At 43.5% G+C, this 23,829-nt stretch overlaps 1 long non-coding RNA gene across 9 annotated transcripts in view; it reads left to right on the forward strand.

Annotated features, from left to right (window-relative positions):
• The window catches only part of LOC144810969 (uncharacterized), a 318,656-nt gene that overhangs the window by 158,409 nt on the left and 136,418 nt on the right, over nucleotides 1-23,829 (forward strand). For all 9 annotated transcript variants that reach the window (XR_013606901.1, XR_013606897.1, XR_013606896.1 and 6 more), the window contains exon 4: nucleotides 22,448-22,552. This is a non-coding gene — a long non-coding RNA (uncharacterized LOC144810969). The remainder of the gene's footprint in view (nucleotides 1-22,447; nucleotides 22,553-23,829) is intronic.

Below are 23,829 nucleotides of genomic sequence, written 5' to 3' on the forward strand. Positions count from 1 at the left end.
ATTTCATTTCTGTGGGATGATTATATTGAGTGCTTTTATCAGACATTCATTCAATTTTGGAATCATAGTTGTCAGAAAACGGAAGGACTGTTCCTAATAAAAGCTTCCAAGCACGAGCTAGAATTCTTGGGAACAGTCATCATTTGGAGCTGTGATATTTGGATATTGGTTTCAATGTTGAAAAGAGTAGCAGGATGGTTGCTCAATGTCGGAGATAATAGTTTAAAAATTGTTATTGCCACTGTTGTCAAAAAAGCCACACAAAATATATCTGACGGAGTGTGTTGGGCAGGTGATGAGTTGCATTTGTTGAAAAGCTCGATCTCCTGTTAGTAATCAATTTGTTGAATTTCATGTATTGAAATTGCTTAGCACAATGAGGTTAGAGTGGTTTAAGCTGAGAGTAGCAATAGAGGAACAGAAATGTCTTGTGAAGGACTTGCTTTGGAATGTGAGATGATAAATTAGTTAGAAGGACATTGTGTCCCAAGAGGATGGTAGGTAGTTATATAGGAAAGATTGCATGGCTAAGCTAAGGTGATTAGGGGTTCCCATTTCACAACTGCTACACCTACCCTTTGATTCGCATTGGTTACTCATGATGACTTTACATCTTGGTGTTATTGCTTTGTGCAAGATAGGTGGTGTCTCATCAGCTAGCCAAGCTTCCATTATAGAAGTAGGTCTAGTTGTACATCTTTGATTTGGTTACTAATATACTGTTGTTGGATTTGCAGGGTTATCCACAAACGTTTTGCCTTCCTCCTGTATTTTTTCTGACCTGTTTTTGTTGACTTTAGGACTCTAGGCACTTTAAATCTGCTATTTAGTGCTAAAGTGCATGTACTCTCTACCACTGCTATTCAGTGCTAAAGTGCATATGCTCTCTCATCTAAAGATCGTGAGCCCGATTCAAAAAGGTAAACTGAGATGAAAGTTTAACTTTACGACTTTCGGTATGCACAAAGGGCATTTACGAGTAGTAAAGTAAAACTTTTGTCTCAGTTTTGGTCTCAGTTGAACTTAAGACCAAAACTTAAGTTTAACTGAGACAAAAGTCTAACTTTACAACTTGTAAATGCCCTTTGTGAATAGCAAAAAATGTAAAATTAGACTTTCATCTCAGTTTAACTTTGTAAATTGGGCCCTTAATGATTGCCTTACACCTTTTTGGCATATTTAATATTCCTGTAAGTCCCTTGTACAGTGGTATCCCATATACCCAGGGACTGTAATTTAAATGCTACTAGTGGACCTGCAGTGCTGCTTGCACCACCCACAGAAGTAGCCTTTCAAGCCTGTATCAGGACTCTCCCACTGCAGGGCCAGCGTGCTCAGTTTACTGCCACATTGACTTGGCATTTAAAGTTACTTGCCAAGCATAAAACTCCCCTTTTACTACATATAGGTCACCTCTAAAATAATCCCTAGGTAGCCCTAAGGCAGGGTGCTGTGTAGGTAAAAGTTGGGACATGTGCCTTCATTGTGTGGCATATCCTGAAAGTGACAAACAGCCAATTTTGTTTTTCACTACTGTGCTGCTCATAGATTTGCATTGGGACTTTCCTTAAAACTCTTTAATTGGAACTTGCTGATCTGAAAGGAATAGTGTTGCCATGTTTGGTATGTTTGGAATAGCAGTGATAAATACTACTTATTTATTTAGGTGGATTTATCATTACTATTTTGTAGGAATGCCACTTTTAGAAAGGGGGCATTCCTATGAGCTTTGGACTTTTTGTGCTTTGCATCCTGACTCCAATCTAGGGTAGAGCGACAATTGGGCTCTGTGCATACTTTCCAGCCAGCCATCACACAAGAAGGGATGTAACAGGGTTGCATCTACATTCATCTGCATATTGAATGGTCTTCCTGGGCTGGGAGAGAGGGAGGTGGGGAACTCTTACATTAGTATAGGCTGGGCCGTGTTCTTACACAAAGGACTTGTTTACCCCCTACTAATGTCTGGAGCCAGGGCTGGAATTGAATGGGGGTGTTGTGCACTTCTCAAATTCTTTTGAAGTTACCTCCACATCAAAGACATTTTGAGTATAAGTACAGGGGCTGTTTCCCCACATCTTTAGCCACTGCATGGGACGTTTAACCAGACGCTGCTGATTCTACATACTGCACCTTGTCAGTGGACTTGTGTGCTGCCAAGAGGAATCGCCATTTGGACTGCCTTCTTAGTAGTGTGGAATGCTGTCTGCTGAACTGCAGGAGGGTCTACTTCACACTACCTGATATACTGGCCTGCTGTCTGTTTCCCTGCATTTGTGCCCCCAGTGCTCTCGAGGGGCTTGTGGGCTTGCCTCCCCCTGCGCTGGTGAGGGGTTCAGAGGGATTCCTTATTACTGCTCCTGGTGTATTACATTTAGCACGGGTTGAGCGCTGCCCCCCCCTGTACAGAGCAGCACAGGACGAGCGCATTGCTCTGGTAGAATCCAAGTTGGGGGCTTTTTCATCAAGGACTAATGCAATGCCCACCCCTATCCCGGGGGAGGCGTCTCCGAGCACTACGTGGAGTGACCAGCTAGGTCTTGTTCCATAAACAAAGTTAATCCAAACAGCGTGGCGTTCTTCAATTCTTCATCATTTTATTAAACACATTAGTGGTTCATGGTTTAATAGGTGAGAGCTTAGACTGTTGTTTCAAAGAAGGTAACATAGTTATAGCCAATCCCGATGCATTTCGGGCTCTGCCCTTCCTCAGGGGATGACTCTAAAAACAAAGAAAATGAAAGAATCGTGGTACCTGTACAGAGTTGACGATCAGGATGTTAATTCATGAGTGCATGGACTTATAATTAGTGCAAGAAAAAAGTACTGCGTGCATAGTGACGTCGTGAGTTAAAACGGTAGTCCAAAGGTTCCCAAGAAAAAATATTACACCGGCCGCTCGGCGAAAAGCTTAAGCCATCCGTGTAAAGGTCAGTGCAAATCATGCGAGAAAGCATAACTAAACAATAACCACAATCGTGTGCGTTCAACTTATCAATGAGGAATAAGCGTGGACTATAGTGGACTAGCCTGTCCATACAGCCCCAAACCGGATAGGTGCTCATACAATTAAGTACAGTGAAAACGGCTGCATTACACTCGCAAGTTACTCACGTTACAGCCGACTATGCCGGGGCTCCGAGGAGTTCCAACGTGCAATGGTCAAACCGGAGTGTTCAAGTAAAACTAAACATGCAAGTGGAGCGTAAATTAAACATAGAAAAGGGCACAGTGTCTACCAGGGTCAGGTGTCATTTGTGTGTGAATGCGGGCGCCATCTTGGAGTGTGATTAAAAAAAATGAATCTCAGGCAAAAGTGATGCATTAACCATGTTGTATGGAAAAAATCAGGACTCTGATGGTAATAAATAATATGTGAGGTCACATGCACATGCACAAATATACAAATATATATCATAAATAGCATTGAAATTCCATCCTGTCATTGAGACCCTGTGGTATCATGGTGGACATAAAGCGGATCCAGAAGTTCTCGCGTTTCAGCAGGGTGTTCTTGTTGTTGATAGTCACCTTTACTTGTTCCAGTATTAGGAACTTCAATTGGGCCACATTGTGCCTGTTCTCGGTAAAGTGTGTGGCTACACTGGATTTTAAGTTGTTAGTCCTGATATTGCTCTTATGCTCCAAAATGCGGACGCGTATTTTCCTCTCAGTGTGGCCGATGTAACATTTGCCACACGGGCATTTGAGTAGATAAATAACATTACTACTGTTGCACGTGGCATTGACACGGAGTTTGATAGGATGTCCTTTGAGTGGGTGGTTAGTAGTGTTCCCACGGATGCAATTGTTGCAGTTACTGCAATTGTAACAGGATTACCTTGAAGATCACCTATTGAGCTGTGCGAGTTCCACCACATATTAGGCTTTTTCATCAAGCCTTGTGCGTGTTGAGCGCTACAAATGGCAATTGTCCTTTTCTAAAGACAAGCGCATGCTCTTCGCCACAAGAAGGAATTTGCACTGCACTGTGCAGGTGAGAGCATAAGCCTCCTCTTGCCTGTGGGTGTGTGCCGCTGGTACCACACAGCATTTGCTGCCCCCTTGCTCTGAGAAGCCCCCGCTACGACTACATTGCCCTACAACACCAAGCCACCAACCTTGCTCATTTTTCAGTGAGCGCCGGGCCCCAAGCTGACCTTGCAGGCTGCTGCTGGTAATTTCTCTGTTTGTGGGGGACCAAGTAAGGTCTCCCCGTGGATCGCTTCGGTGGTTGCCCCTCCCCTCATAATTGAACCGTACCTGTGGGCACCAGCACTGGCCACTTTCTCGTCTGTGCCATGGGGGTGAAACCTCGATAGCGGTCCCTGCATCTTGGCTGAAGGAGTTCTCTGAAATTACCATGTAAGATGTATTGGAAGCGCAGATGCTCCTGTGCCCTGTGTTTTGAACCAAGAATACAGTAAAGCCCTAAGTAGAAGGGCATGGATTTGTCCAGCATTTGCCAAAGAGCTTACAGTATGCAGTATAGCAGGCAGGCAGGTGTGCTTTGCCTTACCGTCCTTGATGCATCCAATGTCCTGCTTTAGGGGTGCCGCCCAGATATATTGGGGAGTCTGTAAGGCAATATTTATGCAAGTGTTGGCTCTCAGAAACCTGTGTGAAAAGTGAGTCCTGCCCCATTAACAAAGTATTTATGGTATTCTGGTGATAGTTTGAGACTCCTCTGTGCTTTTGTTCATTACCTGCTGCATTTCATGCCCTGATTTATGATATATGTTGTTTTTGCCTTGCATTGTCAGGATAAAGAGTATTATTCCAGAAGTTGCATTAGTAGGGGCAGTAATGGTGTTTTCATGACGTGTGCAACACATTACGTCTTTATTTATTGCACTAACTGTGATGTCTTGACAATTGCTTAGTTTGCAAAGTGATTATTGGTTTATGTGGTCTATGTTTATATGCAATACAGAAACTAAATTATGTATAATACTCTGTGGAGTCTCTTTTGTGTGTCTACTGTACGAACAGGTAAGTAATTTAAGGAAATTTGACGCTCTCAAGAATTCCACACATTATCTGTTGCCCTACAACTATAAATACGGTGCTTATGAGGTAGGGAGACCCACCCAACTCCCAGTACATTCACCAAAACAATGTACTTTTATCCTCCAGCAGACGCTAGTATCAAATACAACAAAGTTCAACAGTGTCTGTATGACGTTTTCATAGGTTTCTTTTTATTCTTTCAGTCCTTGTGTTGGAAAAAGATGACTTATGATTACAAAATAAGTTTAGATTTCGACTATTGAAGTAACTTTGTAAGTGCTCATAAATTAGCTAAAAAGCACCTGCCTCCATGAAATTTGAGCCCCTCGAATTCTCTATCAGAATATTTGTATATGTGAAATCTAATGGCCAAGCTCAGCTATTTAAATCATGAAAAGGAGTAAAGCTTTTCACTCATTTCTTCATATTGACATTTTGCTCCACTGAAGTTCAACACAGTTGTACCAATTCATGTCATGTTTTCAGAGCCACCAATTACTTTTATTGGAAGTAGTGCTAAAATTTACAAGCAGTTCCAGTAAAAATCATTCTAAGGTGTCTTTTGCCTGCACAAATAAGTTTGGTTAATTTTAACTGTTCAAGATATACATTATTCAACTGTGGATTAGAATAAGACACCTACGAGTACATCCTAGGTCCATTGCTGTAGGCATTCAAACTCTAGACATTTAAAAGCACAGGAGCCTACAACATACATTCAGCGGTTAGGACCAGGGGATTGTCTTTTAGACATCAACAATACACATTTTCACTTTATCTCCTCTTGCCAATCCACGTCAACCTCCCCATTCTAGTCCAAGTAGAATCTCTGGCAGTTCCTGCTACTCAAAACAATATATAGTTCAGTGCTACACTGATGACAATTGTGTCTCATGGTGTCTTTATTAAGGTACATAGATTTACATATATTCATACATTGCATGTATAGTGGTAGTTGATGTTCTGCAGTGGATCATCGTGAAGGTCAATATTTATAGCCTCAGTATTTTGACATATAACTGTCAGGCCCCTGTCTTATGGATTCTGGCAATGTGATATAACTAAATTGTATTGTAATTTCAACTTGGCACGAGGTTTGAGGATGGGACTCCACCTGTTGTGTTTACCTTCTTTGTGTTGTTTGAGAAACTGTATCATGAAGGTACATTTTATTGCATTATGTTCATTTGTGTGGTTAAGAAGATTTATCTAATTTAGCCAAGTGTTTGCTTTATATATAATGAAGAGATTGGACCTGGGTACTTATTTTGAGATACTAGACATGACCAACCTTCTGCACTTTTTGGCATTAGTTAAAACATCTGCGACATTAAGTACAACTGAAACCTTTATCTTTTCTTTATCAAAATGTTATACTGTTAATCATTAACAAGTGTATAATTTTCTCGAGTCATCCATCACCTTATACCTCAATCCTAGATATGTCAAGGATAACATTGTGGCATAGTCCACATGAAGCAGACAGTGAATTTCTACTTAATTAAAACTTTGGTAAATTGATTAAGTCAATCAATCAATCAATCAGAGTACTTGTAGAGCGTGCTACCTACCCTTGAGGGTCTGAAAGGCGCTGAGGGAGGGTGGGGGGCGGGGAGGGTGCTGCTACTGCTCGAAGAGCCAGGTCTTGAGGAGTCTTATGAAGGCGAGTAGGTCTTGGGTCTGCCTTATGTGGGTAGGGAAGGAGTTCCAGGTCTTGGCGGCGAGGTAGGAGAAGGATCTGCCGCCGGAGGTCGTTTGTTGGATGCGGGGGACAGTGGCGAGGGCGAGGCTGGCGGAGCGTAGCTGGCGGGTGGGGGTGTAGAAGCCGAGTCTGCTGTTAAATTAGGCTGGTCCGGCGTTGTGGAGTGCCTTATGTGCATGGGTGAGGAGCTTGAAGGTGATCCTCTTGTCGACGGGGAGCCAGTGTAGGTCTCTCAGGTGGGGAGTGATGTGGCTGCGGCGGGGGACATTGACGATCAGTCTGGCGGAGGCGTTTTGGATGCGTTGTAGGTGTTTGGCTGGGATGCGTAGAGTGCGTTGCCGTAGTCCAGTCTGCTGCTGACGAGGGCCTGTGTCACCGTTCTTCTTGTTTCGGTTGGGATCCACTTGTAGATCCTGCGGAGCATGCAGAGGGTGTTGTAGCAGGAGGAGGAGACGGCGTTGACCTGCTTAGACAAGGAGAGGTAGGAGTCGAGGATGAATCCTAGGTTGTGTGCATGGTCGGTGGGTGTTGGTGCTGTTCCCAGTGTGGTTGGCCACCAGGAGTCGTCCCAGGCTTAAAGGGTGGGTCCGAGGATGAGTACCTCCATCTTGTCCGAGTTCAGCTTCAGACGGCTGCTCCTCATCCAGTCGGCGACGGCCTTCATTCTCTTGTGGAGGTTGGTTTTGGCGGTGTGGGTCCTTGGTGAGGGAGAGGATGAGCTGGGTGTCGTCGGCGTAGGAGATGATGTTGAGGTCATGATACCGGGCCACTTGTGCGAGGGGGGCCATGTAGATGTTGAACAGCGTTGGGCTGAGGGGTGAGCTATGGGGTCGGCGCAGATGATGGTGGCTTTGGATCGGAAGGGTGGGAGGCGGACACTCTGGGTTCTGCCGTAGAGGAAGGACGTGGTCCAGTCAAGGGCCTTCTCTTGGATTCCGGCTTCTAGGAGGCGTATCTTTAGAGTGCGATGGCAGACCGCGTCGAAGGCGGCCGACAGGTCCAGGAGGATGAGGGCTGATGTTTCGCCGTTGTCTAGTTGGCGCCTGATGTCGTCTGTGGCGGTGATGAGGACTGTCTCGGTGCTGTGGTTTCGTCTGAATCTGGACTGGGACGGGTTCAAGATGTTGTTGTCTTCCAGGTGGCGGGCCAATTGCCTGTTGGCGATTTTCACGATGACCTTTGCTGGGAACGGGAGCAGGGAGATGGGCCGGAGGTTCTTGAGGTCCTTGGGGTCCGCCTTTGGCTTCTTGAGGAGGGCATTGATTTCGGCGTGCTTCCAGCTTTCCGGGAATGTCACTGTTTTGAAGGAGATGTTAATGACCTTCGGTAGTTGGAGTGCGATGGCTGCGTCTGCTTTGTTGAATATGTGGTGTGGGCACGGGTCTGATGGAGATCCTGAGTGGATGGAGTTCATGACCTTGCGTTTCGTCGTCGTTGACGTTGGACCAGGAGGTCAGGCGGATGGCGCTGGTGGTGTTCACAGGGGAGGTGGAGTCTGGCGCAGTCGGGGCGGTCGTGGCGTTGAAGCTATCGTGAATGTCAGCGATCTTGCTGTGGAAGAAGATGGCTAGTGAGTCGCACAGTTCTTGTGAGGGCGGGATGTCGTTGGCGCTGGGGTTGGAGAGTTCCTTTACGATGCTGAAGAGCTCTTTGCTGTTGTGTGCGTTGTTATCCAAGCGGTCTTTGAAGGAGGATTTCTTGGCTAATCTGATGAGTTGGTGATGTCTGCGGGTGATGTCCTTGTGGGCTGCATGGTTGTCTGGAGTGCGTTCGTGGAGCCATATTTTCTCCAGTTTCCGGCATGTGCGTTTGGAGGTCTGGAGCTTGTCGGTGAACCAGGTGGCTCTCTTGCTGGCATGTCTGTTAGAGGGTTTCTTGAGCGGGGCGAGGGTGTTGGCGCAGTCGTCGATCCACTGTCTGAGATGGCGGACTGCGGCGTCTGGGTTGGTGAGGTCGGTGGGTGGGTTCTGGGCGAGGGTGGTAATCAGCCGGTCTTCGGTGACTTTGCTCCAGCAGCGGCGAGGCAGCTCTTGGGTGCGGTGGTGCGTGGTTGGTTTCTTGAAGATGAAATTAATGCAGCGGTGGTCGGTTCAGTGGAGTTCGGTGGTGTGGTCGAAGGCGACGTGGGTGCCTGTGGAGAAGACGGGTCCAGCGTGTGGCCGGCTGTGTGGGTGGGTGCGGTGACGAGTTGTTTAAGGCCGAGGTTGGCGATCAGGGTGGCGGAGTTGGCGTTGTTGTTTTTCTTGAGGTGGAAGTTCAGGTCCCCGAGGAGGATGTAGTCCGTGGAGACAAGTGTGTGGGTACTGGCGAGGTCGGCGATGGAGTCGCTGAACTGAGCCCAGGGTCCGGGGGGTCTATAGATTAGTGTTCCTCTGAGGGTGGTGTTGGGGTTGGTGTGGATCCGGAAGTGCAGGTGTTTGGCGGTGTTGAGGGTGTCGTCTGCGTGGGTGGTGACCTTGAGGGTGGACATGTGGACGATGGCTATTCCTCCTCCGGTTCCGTTGGTGCAATCCCTGCGGGTGATCTTGTAGCTATGGCTATGGCCTTGTCGGGCGCCGAGGGGTCGTTCCACCAGGTCTCGGTCAGGAAGGCCACGTCTGGGGCGGTGGTGTCGAGCAGATCCCAGAGCTCGACGGCGTGTTTGCCTGCGGAGCGGGTGTTGAGGAGTATGCAGCGGAGGTGGTTGGGTCCAGTCCTTGGAGGTTTGGTGGTTCTGTCGCAGGTGAAGCTGCAGGGGCGGCAGGAGAAGGGTCCGTGGGTCAGTTTCGGGTGGCCTGGAAGCAGGTGTGGGTTCGGCCGGCGTTGAGTGCGTGGAGGCTGCTACCGTCGTAGTGGAGTCTGGTGTCGTGGTGTTCGCAGGGTCCAGGAGTTCTGGCGGTCCAGGCGCAGACGGGCTTGCCTTAGGCGCTCCTTCGGCGCGCTCGTTGCGCACGTCCGCTGCGAGACCGGGCAGCTGCCGCCATTTTAAGGGTAGCTGGGAGGGAGGAGCAGCTGGGAGGCGGGAGGCAGGGGTTAGCGAATGGGCGCGGGGGGAAGCTGGCCGCAGGGGCAGCAGCGGCGGGAAGAGTAAGCAGTGGGCACGGGGGGTGAGGAAAAACAGTGCCCAGGAATGGGCAGCAAAAACCAAGGGTGCAAGGGCACAAGCACTGGTGGAGCTGCAGCGGGAGGGAGCGACCTACCAGGCAAGGCTGAATAGTGTTATCCAACCATAAAATAGTATTAATAGCTTAATATAGGTTGCTAATGCATATGCCTTACTCGGACGTCATTAAATATTTATATTAGTTGGAAGTGACCCATTTGTCCAATTCTGTATCTGTATCAAGATATACATGTGAAACTGCATCCTGAAAGTAGGACACAGGGATGGACAAAAGCACATTTTTTCAACCATAATGTCTACTCCCTGTTAGACACAAAGGGCTTATAAAACACAAATGCTGTTAGGACTCCTACTGTGCACTTTGCTGCTTAAAACATCAACATTGTCTTTACAATCATTGTTATTTAGGGCCCCATTTAGAGTTTGGCAGACATGGTTCTCAATCGCAGTGGTGATGGAAAACTCTGTCTGCCAGACTCTCAGTCCGCCTGTCCAATTTTGAGTCAGGTAAACCACCAGGTTTGTGCCGAATGAATAAAACGTACTCTGCTATTGTAAACCTTCTTCTGACTGCCCGAGGCAGTACGGGTGTCGGAGGCAAATCATCCGCCCGCCTGCCCTATTTAGATTAAGTAGGTGGATAGATGGCTTTTGTTTTACTGCCCATCACTGCCAAGAATATCCTTACAGTGACAGACTGTAAAATGACAAAAGACCCCACATCATAGGAGAAACCTCCATGATATTGGGGTTAATAGTGTATACTTAAGAAGAAAAAAAACCTCCCACTTTCATCAGTGATGGATGCACACTAAGTTAATGGCAGGGTTTGAGTAAAGGCAGGGTTGTAGATGTAAAGCCCTCCTCCACTCACCTTGCCGCCACCTGGCAAACTCTAAATTGGCCCCTTAGTCTGATAATGCTTGTGCTGATCTTCAGAAAGAACTAAACCTTAAAACTGTGCTAAGCTAGTCCTGGAGTTCCATGACAAGCTGAACATTTTGCCCCAGTGGTGGAGCTCTTCTTATTGTAAAGTATAGAAAAGAGTAAAAACGCTTATTAAACTTTAAATTAATGTTTTATATATTTATTTTAAATATGGAGCAAAATAAAATTAAAACATACATACATTTTGAAATCAATAAATATAGAAAAATATTAACATTTATTTTTATGTTTAACTGGGCTAGATAATATAATTTAATCTAACATGATTTCTTATGGGGTTTTATTTTAAGTCCTTACCTTATTATTTTCTATGCAAAGGTGTTGCCCCAGTGGTTGACCATGTGTGGTGCTGGGCTTACTCCAGCTCTGAGCTGGAGTACATTTACTACTGTTTTGGTTCCCTTTTGGCTGTCGTAACTTTAGAAGTTTGGTTTGTGAATAGAAGTGGGCTTACTCTTTTTTGACCCTTTCCACGTTTACTACTAAATTATAAACGTACATGTGAGGATCACCTCATAGAAAAGATAGGAGAGGTGGTAGGTTTGTGAATTGCATTTTATAGAAAGTTCTGCGCGCAGTTGCTGCAGGTCACTACCGCTTGCTTTGAGAAAGCTGCAGCTCACATTGAGAAAGCTGCTGCTCAAATAGAAAATCTACTCAAGCACTAGAAAGAAGCAATGCCCTCTGGCATGCCGCGGGGTGCCATTTGAACTGATTTTTACAGCGCGGAGCAAGCCCCCAGTGCTAAAAATCAGCAGGAGCAGTGTGACGTGCCCGAACTCCACTGCTCGTGGACCTCTCCAGAATCTCGCTGAGTTTTCAGGCAGCTCCGCAAAATTCCACAGAGCGAAACTCCTTGAGTTCCGCTCACCCCGACTTCAGACATAGACCTTTCCATTACAACACCACCCTTTGAAATGCAATATGGCATTCCAGTGCCTGTTCAAAAACATGGCACAATTATAGTAGCCACCCAATACCACATTCCTGGCAACAGACTGAATTTTTTAAACGTTCTATATTGCTGCAACTATTCGTACTAGAAAAAATGGGAGTAATAGATACATCAGAGCGTGCCCAAATTTCAACTACCTGGGGCAGGTTGACTAAGATTTTGCCTCAGGGTTGCAACACATTTGTGGTGATGCCCTGACGCAAAATCTTTTTTGTTATTTACTAAGCCAATCAAAGCCACTTTGCATGACTTAAGTGGTTTAGTAAATACAAAGTAACACAAGGCAACGCCAAGTGCTGCCTTGTGTTATTTTACAATTGGAAGGCATTCCCATACATCCACCCATAGATTTCGGAGCATTCCAGATTTACAAAGACTTGTAAACATGGGAATGCATTGAAATGCTACGCCTTGCCCATTGAGGTGTGACAAGAAGAAATGTGTTTATTTCTCCTCTTTATTTTCTCTTTCCAAGTGTGCTGCGTTTAGCAGCACACATAAAAAGCCCATAACGCAGGCACCCTTGCACCATAGTGCAAGGGTGCCTGCGTTGGGGCTAGGCAACACACAGTGCACCAACGCTGGTATGCAGCCGACATGCACCATATCTTAGTAGATATGGCACATTTTTTCTGTCTCCCTTGCACGCAACGCAGCTCAGCAGATTCCCTTGATGCATTTTCTAGCATGAAATGTAACCAAATCTACCCCCCAGTGTCTGAGATATATGTCCATGGCTGTGGGACGCATAGGGATATGCCAGAAGAACACACTCTTAATACTTTTACTGATTTGAAGAGTGACTTCCAGATTTAAAAATGCATTTTTGTTAACTTTTTGACTCTTCGTCTACTAGGAAAGCATGGGTTTTAGTAATAATAAAAAAATTTAAATTGAGATATAGCTTCTATTTATTTTACCTGTTTAAAACAATATGTTAGTTAAACTTTCAATTAGTAGAAAATAAAATACAACACTTCACAACGTTATCCAGAGACCTGAACCCATCCAACTTCACATACCTTTCCCTCCTGACTTTTTTCTGTACTCTTTACACGATCATGCACAAAGAATCGGAATTGATGCCAACATGTCACCAACAGACCATCCACATCAAAAATAAACTCTGGCTTGGTGAGTAGACTTTCTGCCTCTTTGATATCAACAACACCTTTCACATTCACTGCAACATTATCTAAATTACGTGTTTTCTTACTCTTTCTTTGAGACAGGATACTGTACCAAATTTACGCTCTATACCCACATTGAGAACAACATTTTGTGCACACAGTTGCATGCTAGTAAAACAAGTAGGACCTTTATCCATTCTCGCCAACCCTTTTCACCCTACTAGGTTTCACCTCTATCACATCTTCTTCACATCTAAAATGCCTCGGTTCCACTTTTCTATTCCCTCTCCTTCACCTCCATCATGTGTGACTCCGGGATTGGCTCCTTATATACTTTGCTATGTTAATCGCTCGCTTTAGTGTTCAATTTCTCTTCAGTAACAGCAGTTCTTATATTCTTTTCAAAGATGATCTCAAATATTGATCCATGGTTTCACAGTCACACTGAGATTATTTGGAGAAGTTATGGTTTTCCAAACACAAGCGCACACGATTTATAGAAGGTTACTCCAAATGTACAGTAAGATCTCCCTCCATTGCTTCCGAGGAGTATAGTTGGAAATCCTGGATATTACAAAACAAAGCCAGCAGGCAGTGCCACCTTATTTAGACTTCTTACTTTTTCACAAACTTAAATAAAATCACTACTTTCCCTAATACAACTTTCAACGACCTAATGGTGATATAATGGATCAGTTTTGTTAAAAAGGTACCACAAAGACTTTTGTTATCTCAACCATACAAACAGATGTTTCTTGAGTGGTTCCTCTCCTTCATCATGCTATGGTCAGTGCTTTATTATGTTTTTCCCCACTTTCAGTTGTCGTCTTCAGCTCTGCAACATACATCTGCACTGGCCGATATTCTCTACCTGGCTTCTACATATTGGCAACCTCACAGTGCCAGTGCACTCCTGCACATCATACGACATCCATGCTGTATACAGTCTTTTCGTCTGCTCATAAGTGTGTACTCATTACTTATGCTTCTTGCTTTCCTGCGCCTACCGAACACAGCTCCTGATGTTCAACTGGTCTATGCGTGCTCCCATTACAAAATAATTCTTGAGTTATTGATTCATATGCTCAGAAGGTGCTTCCAGTGCTATCTTGACCGATATATGTTTTTGTCAGCTCTTGTCTTGGCCTCATTTGTGCACACCAGTCACTGCAAAGAGGGTGCCCTTTGCTGCTGTATGACACATGGGGCTGATTCTCCATTCTTCTTGTGTTTAGGTCTATGGCCAGGCATACACTATAGAAGCTCTTTGACGACTATGAACCTTGTTCTCAAAAGTTACAAGACCACTTGTATCAGCAGTAAATGGGAAAAGGCTATTCAGACATTTGGAAGCATTAAATACTGTTATTCAAGACTGCACACCAAGGTAAATTCTGTGTTTCACTGAACAGAATCCACTGGCAAAGTCAGAGTAAAGAGGCATAAATATTCTACAATGATCTACCCACATTTTTTATAATTGAAAGCCCCCCAAAAATTAATGATCTGAGATTAAATCACCAACTAAAAGGCTGCTTTAGACGTAGGGGCTTGGATGCCTTTTATCCCTTAAACCTCCTCTGTCCGCAACGAACCTTTAACGTTTATGGAACATCTGACAGCAGGGAAAACAGATTCAAAGCAAAACTGTGGGAAGGAAAGTCTTCAGAATGGCGGTGACAAAAATACAGCATGAAGAATTCACAGTGTAATCCAGGCTGGCGAACAGTCATGCCACAGTTCTTGGTACATCTGTGGGGATGATCCGATTATCTTCCTTCTACTTTACCTAGATGTATGAATCTGACATAGGAAGGAATGATAGTCTTTGCAAGATTTGTTGCAGAAGTGTGCCAAATGCAACTTTTGATTAGGTGTATGAAATAGTGGAGCTTAAATCGTCGTTGGTATACCATTTGCCAGACTTTCTAATGCCACACATATAAATGCACACTTGGAGAACAAAAGGCATTTTTCATTCAGGGGAAACTCCATATACATCATAAGCACTGAATTGTCGTGCTATTCTGGAGGGTCCTGTAGCACTTTTTACAAAATATAAATATAATAAACTTTTCATTTAGATCCACTATTCAGATCACTTCTGGATCTGTGAAAGGACTCTCATAGGGCTATCCTGGTGCCTGTGGCCTGCTGTGTACTTCAGAGGACTACCCTCCTGGCTGCATCAGGAGGACCACCCTGCTGCCTGTAGCCTGCAATGTGTCCTCAGAGGACTGCCCTCCTGCTTGAGACTTGCTTGAACCCAAGACTTCCAGAGTGACTCCAAAGGATAGTTAGCTGGCCTCCTGATAGGAGCCTCAGGGACAGAAAAGGCTACAACCTTCCTGAACCCGCACCTGGACCCAGCCTTAGTGAGTCCTGATCCTCCCAAGGGGTTCCCTTCCAGCCCTGGCTTTTGGAAGTGGTGCTAAGGTTCCCAGATATCCCTGATCCAAAATTTGGGATTTAGAAAATGTTATGCCAAAAAGTGTTGTGAGAACTGATGGGAGACCAGGCCCTATCTGTTTGCCGATCTGCCCAAGGTGCATCACCATTCGAATCCTGCTTAGTATCTCCTTGCAGGACAGGATTCTGGCCTTGTGGAACCCTCATTGGCTGCAGCCTGCAGCTTAGTCCCGCTGGAGATTTTCAACTTATAAAATAGAGACTGAGTGCAAATTTACTATGCCAGTCGGATGAACGTCCGACCTGCACCATAGCAGAAGCGGGACCACATGACAAGGAGACGGCAGTTCCGATGCCCTTAATACAATTCGACTGAAGTTTATATTTTCCAGTGTGACTTGTGCTGCCGGCTGCAGCTTAAGCTGCTCTCCAAAATATACACTTTTAAAACATCCCTGCACCGGGTGGCAGGCACATTGCAGTGGCTTCCATCCGGTGCAGGGATGTTTAGGGGGGCATCATAGGTGCCACCCAGAGCCATAGCGGAGGAAAGTGGTTACTTTCTGTTTGCCTTTTCATAGCAGGTGAATGACCATACAAGGGCAGGTGGAAAAGGAACATTGTAATCCCTACAGCGGTGCCTGAGCAGGCACTGGCCCTATTGTAGGGATTACTGTCCGTCCAATGAGCTCCTTTGGCCCATTGTAATGCGGTGATCAGACTGCAGCAGCAAATGGTGGTCAGTCCTCAACCGACTAGCCATTGGTTGCGGTCCGACCGACATCAAATTGACCTCCAAAGTCTCAACATAGAAGTCTTCATTGCGACGTCATAAGTCCGAAGTTAAGCGGAGACCGGGCCCAATCCACTTTGTGTATCTGACCCATGCTCCATCGCAGTCAACGATAACTTTCGACTGGTCTGCGCGACTAGATGTCCAGGGTTGGCGCTTCAATTTTTTAGGTGCTAATTTACACTTTAAACTTTAAAAACTCATATCTTCGGTTCTACTAATATGATTTTTATTTTGCTGTCAAATATTTAATTAAAATGTACTTTATATTTCGGAATTTGTGTAGATTTTCTTGTGTTATGTTTTCACTTTATGAATGTGTAAGTGCTGCATAAATACATTAATTAACAGTACAAAACGCCAGTGCTGCACCTTTCTTTTACCATTTAGTCAGAGGGCACTGAGTCAAACAAATACCATCGTAACCGCTTTTTCAGTTAGAATTAATCAAAACATTATTTTCATTGAAAATGAGTATGATTCAGGTATAGAGTGTATAATGTGCAGGGAGAGTGCAGACAAATGTGTGTGAAGAGCAACTTTAATTGGGCTTCCGAAAGAGTAAGAAAGGGGGTGAGGGTGTTTTTTGGTTAAGAAAATGAAGTATTTATAATTTGAGATGTTTTGAAAAAATAGATGTAAATTGGTGAAAATAATGATTTGATTAAATCTAACTGAAAAAGCGGTTACAATGGTATTTGTTTAACTCCGTGCCCTCTGACTAAATGGTAAAAGAAAGGTGCAACACTGGCGTTTTGTACTGTTAATTGTTTCATTGGCTTGGCCTTGCTGCGCGTAAGCCAAACCCTACGTTGGTATCTTTTATAAATACATTACCTCTAAGTTATGCCTGACTGCTTTTGTGCTAAGCTATCAAAGGGTTAAGTACAAGTTAAATGTGTTACTTTTTATGGTTCACCCTGACAAGGATTGTGGCTTGTGTAGGGTTTCATCCCTCTTCATTTCCTGCCACTCATCTGCCAAGTGAATGAACTCTGAGGAATAGAGAGGAGATGAGGCTTCGCTTTAAAGAGGAACACAGAAAGTGAAAGGAATCGTTGTTTGAAAGACCCAGAGAGCGTGTAGAAGGGGCTCATTTTACATTGTCACAGTCTGCTGTCTTTGCAGTCTCCCCAAAGAGATGAAGACACAATGAACATAATTTCCCCTGTTTGACATTGAGACTATCAATGTCGTGGAAAGGTAGAGCTGACAACTTGTTCATCGTCAAGGGCTAGTTAAACCCAAGGCACTAGTCACCAAAAGGGACCAAGATCATCGACATCAAGGGATGTGAAAGAGACCTCATTAACATCGAGACATAACATGTTGAAACACACATCACATAGAACTCTGAACTTGTCTGCTATATTTATAAGGAAATACAAATCCAGAAGGTTACCACTAGTCTCCAATATGAGTACTCAGTGGCTTATGCTTCAACCAGAGATGTCGGCCCGTAAAGAGTGCTTGCTAACTCATCACTCAGACACCCTCCACTAAGGCAATCACCAACCTTTCTAATCGGTCATGCAATTACTCTACTACCAGCATTATTGCAGGGAGTGGTTACTCCCCAGTCACCAAGACCTAATCCTCCAGCAACATTTTCTCTGAGCAGCATTGTAGTTTCTCATCTTACTGTTCCAAGCTCTTGCCTTCCTCATAGATCCATGTCACGTCATTTGTTATCAAGAAGACGTTCTCACAGAAGATCACATGCATCTACACCTTATAATACTTCCAGAAGATGCTCTCCGCACACAGAATCTGCAGATTTTGCCCTGTAATCATCCTTTATCTGAAGATATTCACTAACTTTGATTTATCTTCTATTAGAGTATCTTCACTTAATGATATAAACACCTTTCATGATGTGTTAGTCTGGGGGGGACGGACATCCATTACAACACAGTCATGACATCGACCTACCTTTACAATGCAACTGTTACAACGCAACTGCCTTTACAACACATGCCATTACAATGCATGCCATTACAACACATTATAAGGTAAGTAGTAGAGATTTTTATAGTATTAGGATGGGTATGGGTTTTGGGGTACATGGGAATAGTCATTTTTACCCCTACACTATCCAACAATATCCCTACTGTTGCACTCACTGGAGTGAGAATAGTAATTTTTACCCCTACACTATCCAACACTTACCCTACTGTTGCCCTAAAAGTATGCGTTGTAATGGTATGTGTTGTAATGGTATGCGTTGTAATGCCATGCGTTGTAATGGTCGTTTTTGAAAATGAGTTGTAATGGCATGTGTTGTAAAATCATGCAATGTAATGGTAGTTGCGATATTAAAGACTGCGTTGTAAAAGCATGCGTTGGTTGTAATGTCATATATTCTCTGAGGGGCAGCTAAACTTAATATACCCATGCTTACGTCATCAGCAAAAACCTGTTATTTGTGAGATGTCGCACAGGAAATGTGCATTTGGTTCCTTGCTACTTTTAAATCTGGGTGATCTGGAGCCTGCCATGGACCTTTTTCTGGCTTTTACATCAGCGAAAGCAGCCCCTGCTTGTCCTTGAAAGAAGTATATATCACAGGTGAGCCTTCATGGGATTCAGTCATCATTTCAGCTGCCAAGAAAGGGAATGTCACTTCTCCCGTTTCCGCAGTACCTCCGGATAAAAAGAGCAAATTCCCGGACTCTGTAGGATGTGTTAAATCTGCTTCTTTGATGAGGATTGCAAGCTTCCTTCTTTGGAAGGTATGACAGATTTATCTGGGAATCCCTTCAGAGAATATTGAGGACCTTCCTTAAAAGAAGAGTGATAACTTTATTGTGAAAGGTGTATGTTAAACCCAATAGAAATATATGGGTGGATTGTTATTGCTTGAAAAAATAGTGACAGAGAATGTTCCCAATTGTGAAAAATTATTTATTTAATTTTGTCTAAAGTCTGCTCCAAGGTCTTTTTCAAAGTGCAAAGACAGTAGTGGTGGTGCACTTAAGCAGGATGGGGGTCTCTGTCTATCCATGCCTTAGTTGACCCAACACAGTGCCACAAAGATGTTGTACTGCCTTATTTCCTATACTTGGCCAAGTCAGGATTGCAGTTTTCCATCAAATGTACATCTTCCAGACATCATGGCTTATAGAAAAATGTCCCTCTCCAGCCTCACTTTCAGAATCACAGTCACTAAGGCTTTCTTAGCGAAAAATTTGAAAAAATCCCCCCCGATGAAGAGACTATTTCTTCCCTGGGAACAAAATATACTCATGAAACTAAAGGTATGTCGTTTTAAACCAATTCTTAAAGCTTTCCTACAACATATCTCATTTAAAGCTCATTTCCTGGTTCTGATCACAACTGCATGCAGAGTTGATGTGATCTCAGCCCTATACTTCCAAAAACCCTTCATAGTATTCCATATGAATGAAGTTGTGATTAGGATGCATACAATGTGGTACATAATTCCTTCCACTACATGGGACAGGTCTTTCCGTACATTAGATGTACGAAAAGTGCTTATGATTTATGTAGACGAAACAAAGGGCCTGAAGTCAAAATGTTTGTTTGAAGATTATGAGCCTGTTCATAAGGTTTATCCACCTCCAAACAATCTATTTTGAGATGGATTGTGTTGGGTATCTTTTTATATTCTCAGAAGGCCTACAAATCTATACCAGGTAGACCTCAGGCTCATTCCACAAGCGGTAGAGATGCTTCTATTACACTGCTGAAAAACATTCCAACAGCAGATATTTGCGAGGTAGATCACTTGGAAGTCATTGTATACTTTTCCAAGACACCACTGTTTAAAATCTAGAGCGGATTCTAAAGTAGGTCCAGCCTCCCTTACAAGTCTTCTTAGAATGAGATTAAGGCTTTTCTTTGTCCCGTATCTTCCACTGCCCATTCAAGGGATAGGCTTGCTAGTCTAGTTATTACTTATAATGATCAAAGAAGATCTCTTGAATGGGAAGGAATGCTTCTTATCTTGTAATATTAGTTGTTCTTCAGGGGAATCTTGATTGAAATCGTAAGTAAGTCTCCCTCATCCTCTATACAAGAAGTGAGACATTTATTCCCCCTTCTAACTCTCGGTACAACATAACTAGAGCAACTGCCAGTGAAAGGCCATGGTGGGTTACTGGTGGAGTGTGCTTCATTAAAAGAGCAGTTTCAGTTTACAACTTCTCTATGCTACAGCTTATTGAGCTACATTGCCCTACTTTCCTCCTTTTTGCTTTAAAAGAAAAGTTTGTCAATGAGTTTCTTTTGTGCTTTTTCAGGGTAGTCATTTTTTTTTATTAAAATTGTCTTTTTAAGGAAATAAACAAACATGTTCCTATATAGCATGCTCTCGTGTGTCAAACATGGTTTTCTTTTTTTTTAACTCGGTTTCCCAAAAGAAAAGTATATAATATTCAAATTTTGTATAATACAAAAAATGCCCGGAATCCCGTGCATGGACAGGAAAATTCAGTGCTTATGATTTCAGTTGGGATGCCTTTGGAGAACAGCTAGGATTAATGATAAGCATCTTTTCTGCCTCGTTCAAGCATCACATTGCCCTGAAAGTTTCAGTCCTTCACGTCGCATGTTTAATTTCTCAAGTAAAAAATGGTTGTGCTAAAACCTCAAGTGCATGTCTTGCACTAATTAAAATGTACATAATGAATATGCATCAACCTGTGATACCAGTGAGAGAGCCATTTAACTGTCTGTTTTACAATCAAGCCTACTACTCAGATATGTTTTTTTATAACGGGTTTTTAAAATAAATATATGTATTTTTATGTGTATCTGTGTAGCATGGCAGTGCACTGTTACAGGGATAAATGTTTCATCCTGTGTATTTTTCATCTCCCTATCCTAGAACATTTGTTCTCATGAAGTGTATTTTTTTCTTTTGTTCAGCTTTGTTTTAATGAGACAGTTACAAAATGTCCGCCTTGCCTTTACGCCGCCATTTTGTCGCTCACTGTTGTACAATGGTGTCTGTTCGGAGGAGAAACAAAGAGGGCGGAAGAGAAAATAAACTGTGTGGCAGGGAGGAAGTTTCAAATGGAATACAAGATCGTCCTGTTTTGTTGACATGCTTAATTTTTGCCGACTGACTGCCTTTAAACAAGCAACTTTACAGTGCATGCAAGGAGACCAGATCCTGTACTCGAGGAGCTGACCTTGGGTGGACGCCATCTACTGTTGCTTCCAGCTGGCACAGATGTGCTTCTGGCAGGCAGGCCTGTAGCTGTAGCCGGTAACCCAGTACAAAAACAGAACCTGCTTGTAAAGCAAAAAGCCACTAAAGTGTGCCTTGCTAGATTGCATTTGAAGAACACTTTGGAAGCTAGGATTTGATCTGCTGTTTGGGAGACGAATTTGAAAAAGAAGAAAAAAATACCAAGATAGCTGCCTGGCCTGTCTTGCATAACCTCTCACATTTAGCAGCAGCCAGACTTGTGCGTGCAAGATTTATGGAATTCTAAAAATAAATTCTGAAAAAGATTTAGTGTACTTGCAGGCTCTGCTTGCTGGATGCGCTTGTCATTGGAAGCCAGGGACTAAAAACGTGTATCTGGGATGGGATGTCTGCCTTTTCGTTCCACTTATGGGCGTTCAACAGACATTATTGCATTAGGAAATCTGTAAAACATCAACGTAAAGCCTTTCTTTTTTACTTTGTAGTCTTCTTTGGCTGCTTGTACAAGGGAGAGATTTGTTTGAAGAAGTATCAAAGTGCAAAAGACAATTTTGTTTTAATTCTTGCCATACTAGCTGCTTCTTTATTTCTCAAATCTTTCTAGCAGATCGTTTCTAACTTTACTTTTAGAGTATATCACAAAACAATATTTCTTATTCCCCCCTTTCCCCTTGTTGAACCGTTCCCGCCTCTCTGGACCTCTCAACCACCATCCCACCGCACCATAGTGCTGTTAGGCAAATATAGGGGAGTGTAAGGTGTTTCAATCAACATGACATATTTCCGTTTATTTTAGATATTTGTTCTTCACATAAAATGTCCTTTATTTTTACATATAAAGTGTATGCCTTGCAAACACTATGAAGTTTTGTAAAACTGAAAATAATGTAATGTACTGTTTTAGCAATAATATGTTTAGAATCTCTCACGCTAAAAACTGAATTTTAAAATTTGTCAGTTTTAACTATTTTATGTAACTAACTGGTATGTAATTGTTTGATGTGTTTTTTAGTTTTTGTATTCTCCTAATGTTTGTTAATGATTTTAATGCATCAAAAATAATGCATTTAAATCATTACTTAATATAATGTGACAAAAATTGAGCATGAACACCCACAGCTTACCAGCTATCTTAATTTTTTGTGTTTTCGTTCCATTAAACTTCGCATCAGTATTAAACAGCTTTTTGATGTTATGTTTTTATGCTTTTGTGTTTTTTAGAGCTACCATATGTCACTTATCGGAAAGTTAAGAGTGGTTTGGCGTGTGACCCTTAAAAATAAAACCGGTATCACCATTCAAAGATTTGGTGCATGGACATCCTTGGTAAGAATAATAAATTAACAGTTGAATTCTATTCATGATAAAAATTCAGACTTCTGTCAAATACATTTTTTAACAGATTTAATTAACAAATCATAAATTTGATGACTTAATAAAAATGTTGTCAGAAAAATTAAATGGTAGGCTTCCTTAACTAACTCTATACTTCTTCCCAAATAATACATTCAGGGAACCTACTCACAGTTCAGCAATCTTGTGGCACTGTATTGCCACTTTAGATGGTTGTGTAAGAGCAGCACTTCAAACAATCATTGGCTAATAGGTCTTGCGTTGGGCGCCAGCCTTCTGGCAATTTTTGTTTTGTTTAGCAAAACTTTATTGATGGGTAATTTGCTGTTCCCTCATCAATCTAAAAAAAAAAATGCTACAGGCAAAAAATGTTGGGGGGTCTCAGAAAACACACATTACCATGGTACTTCTTTTCACTGAATGGAACTACTTGTGAAAGAGTTTCATGCCGTAACTCGTAGTGACGTCAGCCAATGACTGAAATGGGCTGGTACATTGCCCCTTAACTCATGCTGGAGTGGGTGGAAGAAAAAATGTGAACGACACAACCACAGACTAGTGGATGAAGTCTGGCCCGAAACCCCTCTAGGTAACAGTTATAATCAATCAATCAATCGGGGAATTTTGAAGCACGCCACTCACTCGTGAGGGCCTCAAGGCGCTAGGGGAGCAGCTCCGGTCAGTCGAAGAGCCAGGTCTTGAGGGTCTTCCTGAAGATGTGCAGAGTGGGGGCATGTAGGAGAAAGTTCTTCCACCCGCTTTTGCTCTGCAGATGCGCTGGGTTTTGGCTAGGTAGCGGTCGGCGGATCTGAGGTTCCTTTTGGGTGCGTGGAAGGAGATTCTTTTGTTGAAATATTGGGGTCTGTGTTGTGGAGGCATTTGTAGACATGGGTGAGTATCTTGAAAGTTACTCTTTTCTCGAGAGGGAGCCAGTGGAGGTTTTGCTGGTGTGGAGTGATGTGTTTGTGCCGAGGGATGCCGAGGACGAATCTGGCTGCGGCGTTCTGTATGGTCTGGAGTTTGCAGAGCAGGGACTTGTTGAACCTGGCATAGAGGGCGTTTCCTTAGTCCAACCTGCTGGTTATAGGAGCGTGGGTTACGTTGTTCCTTGATTTGGGGGGGGGTCCATTTGAAGGTCTTCCGAAGGATGCAGAGGGTCTTGAAACAGGTGAAGGCAATGGCATTGATCTGTTGGGTCAATGAGAGGGAGGAGTCAAGTATGATGCCGAGGTTCCGGGCGTGGTCCAAGG

This window comes from Lissotriton helveticus, chromosome 1_1 (assembly GCF_964261635.1).
Source record: "Lissotriton helveticus chromosome 1_1, aLisHel1.1, whole genome shotgun sequence".
NCBI lineage: Eukaryota > Metazoa > Chordata > Amphibia > Caudata > Salamandridae > Lissotriton > Lissotriton helveticus.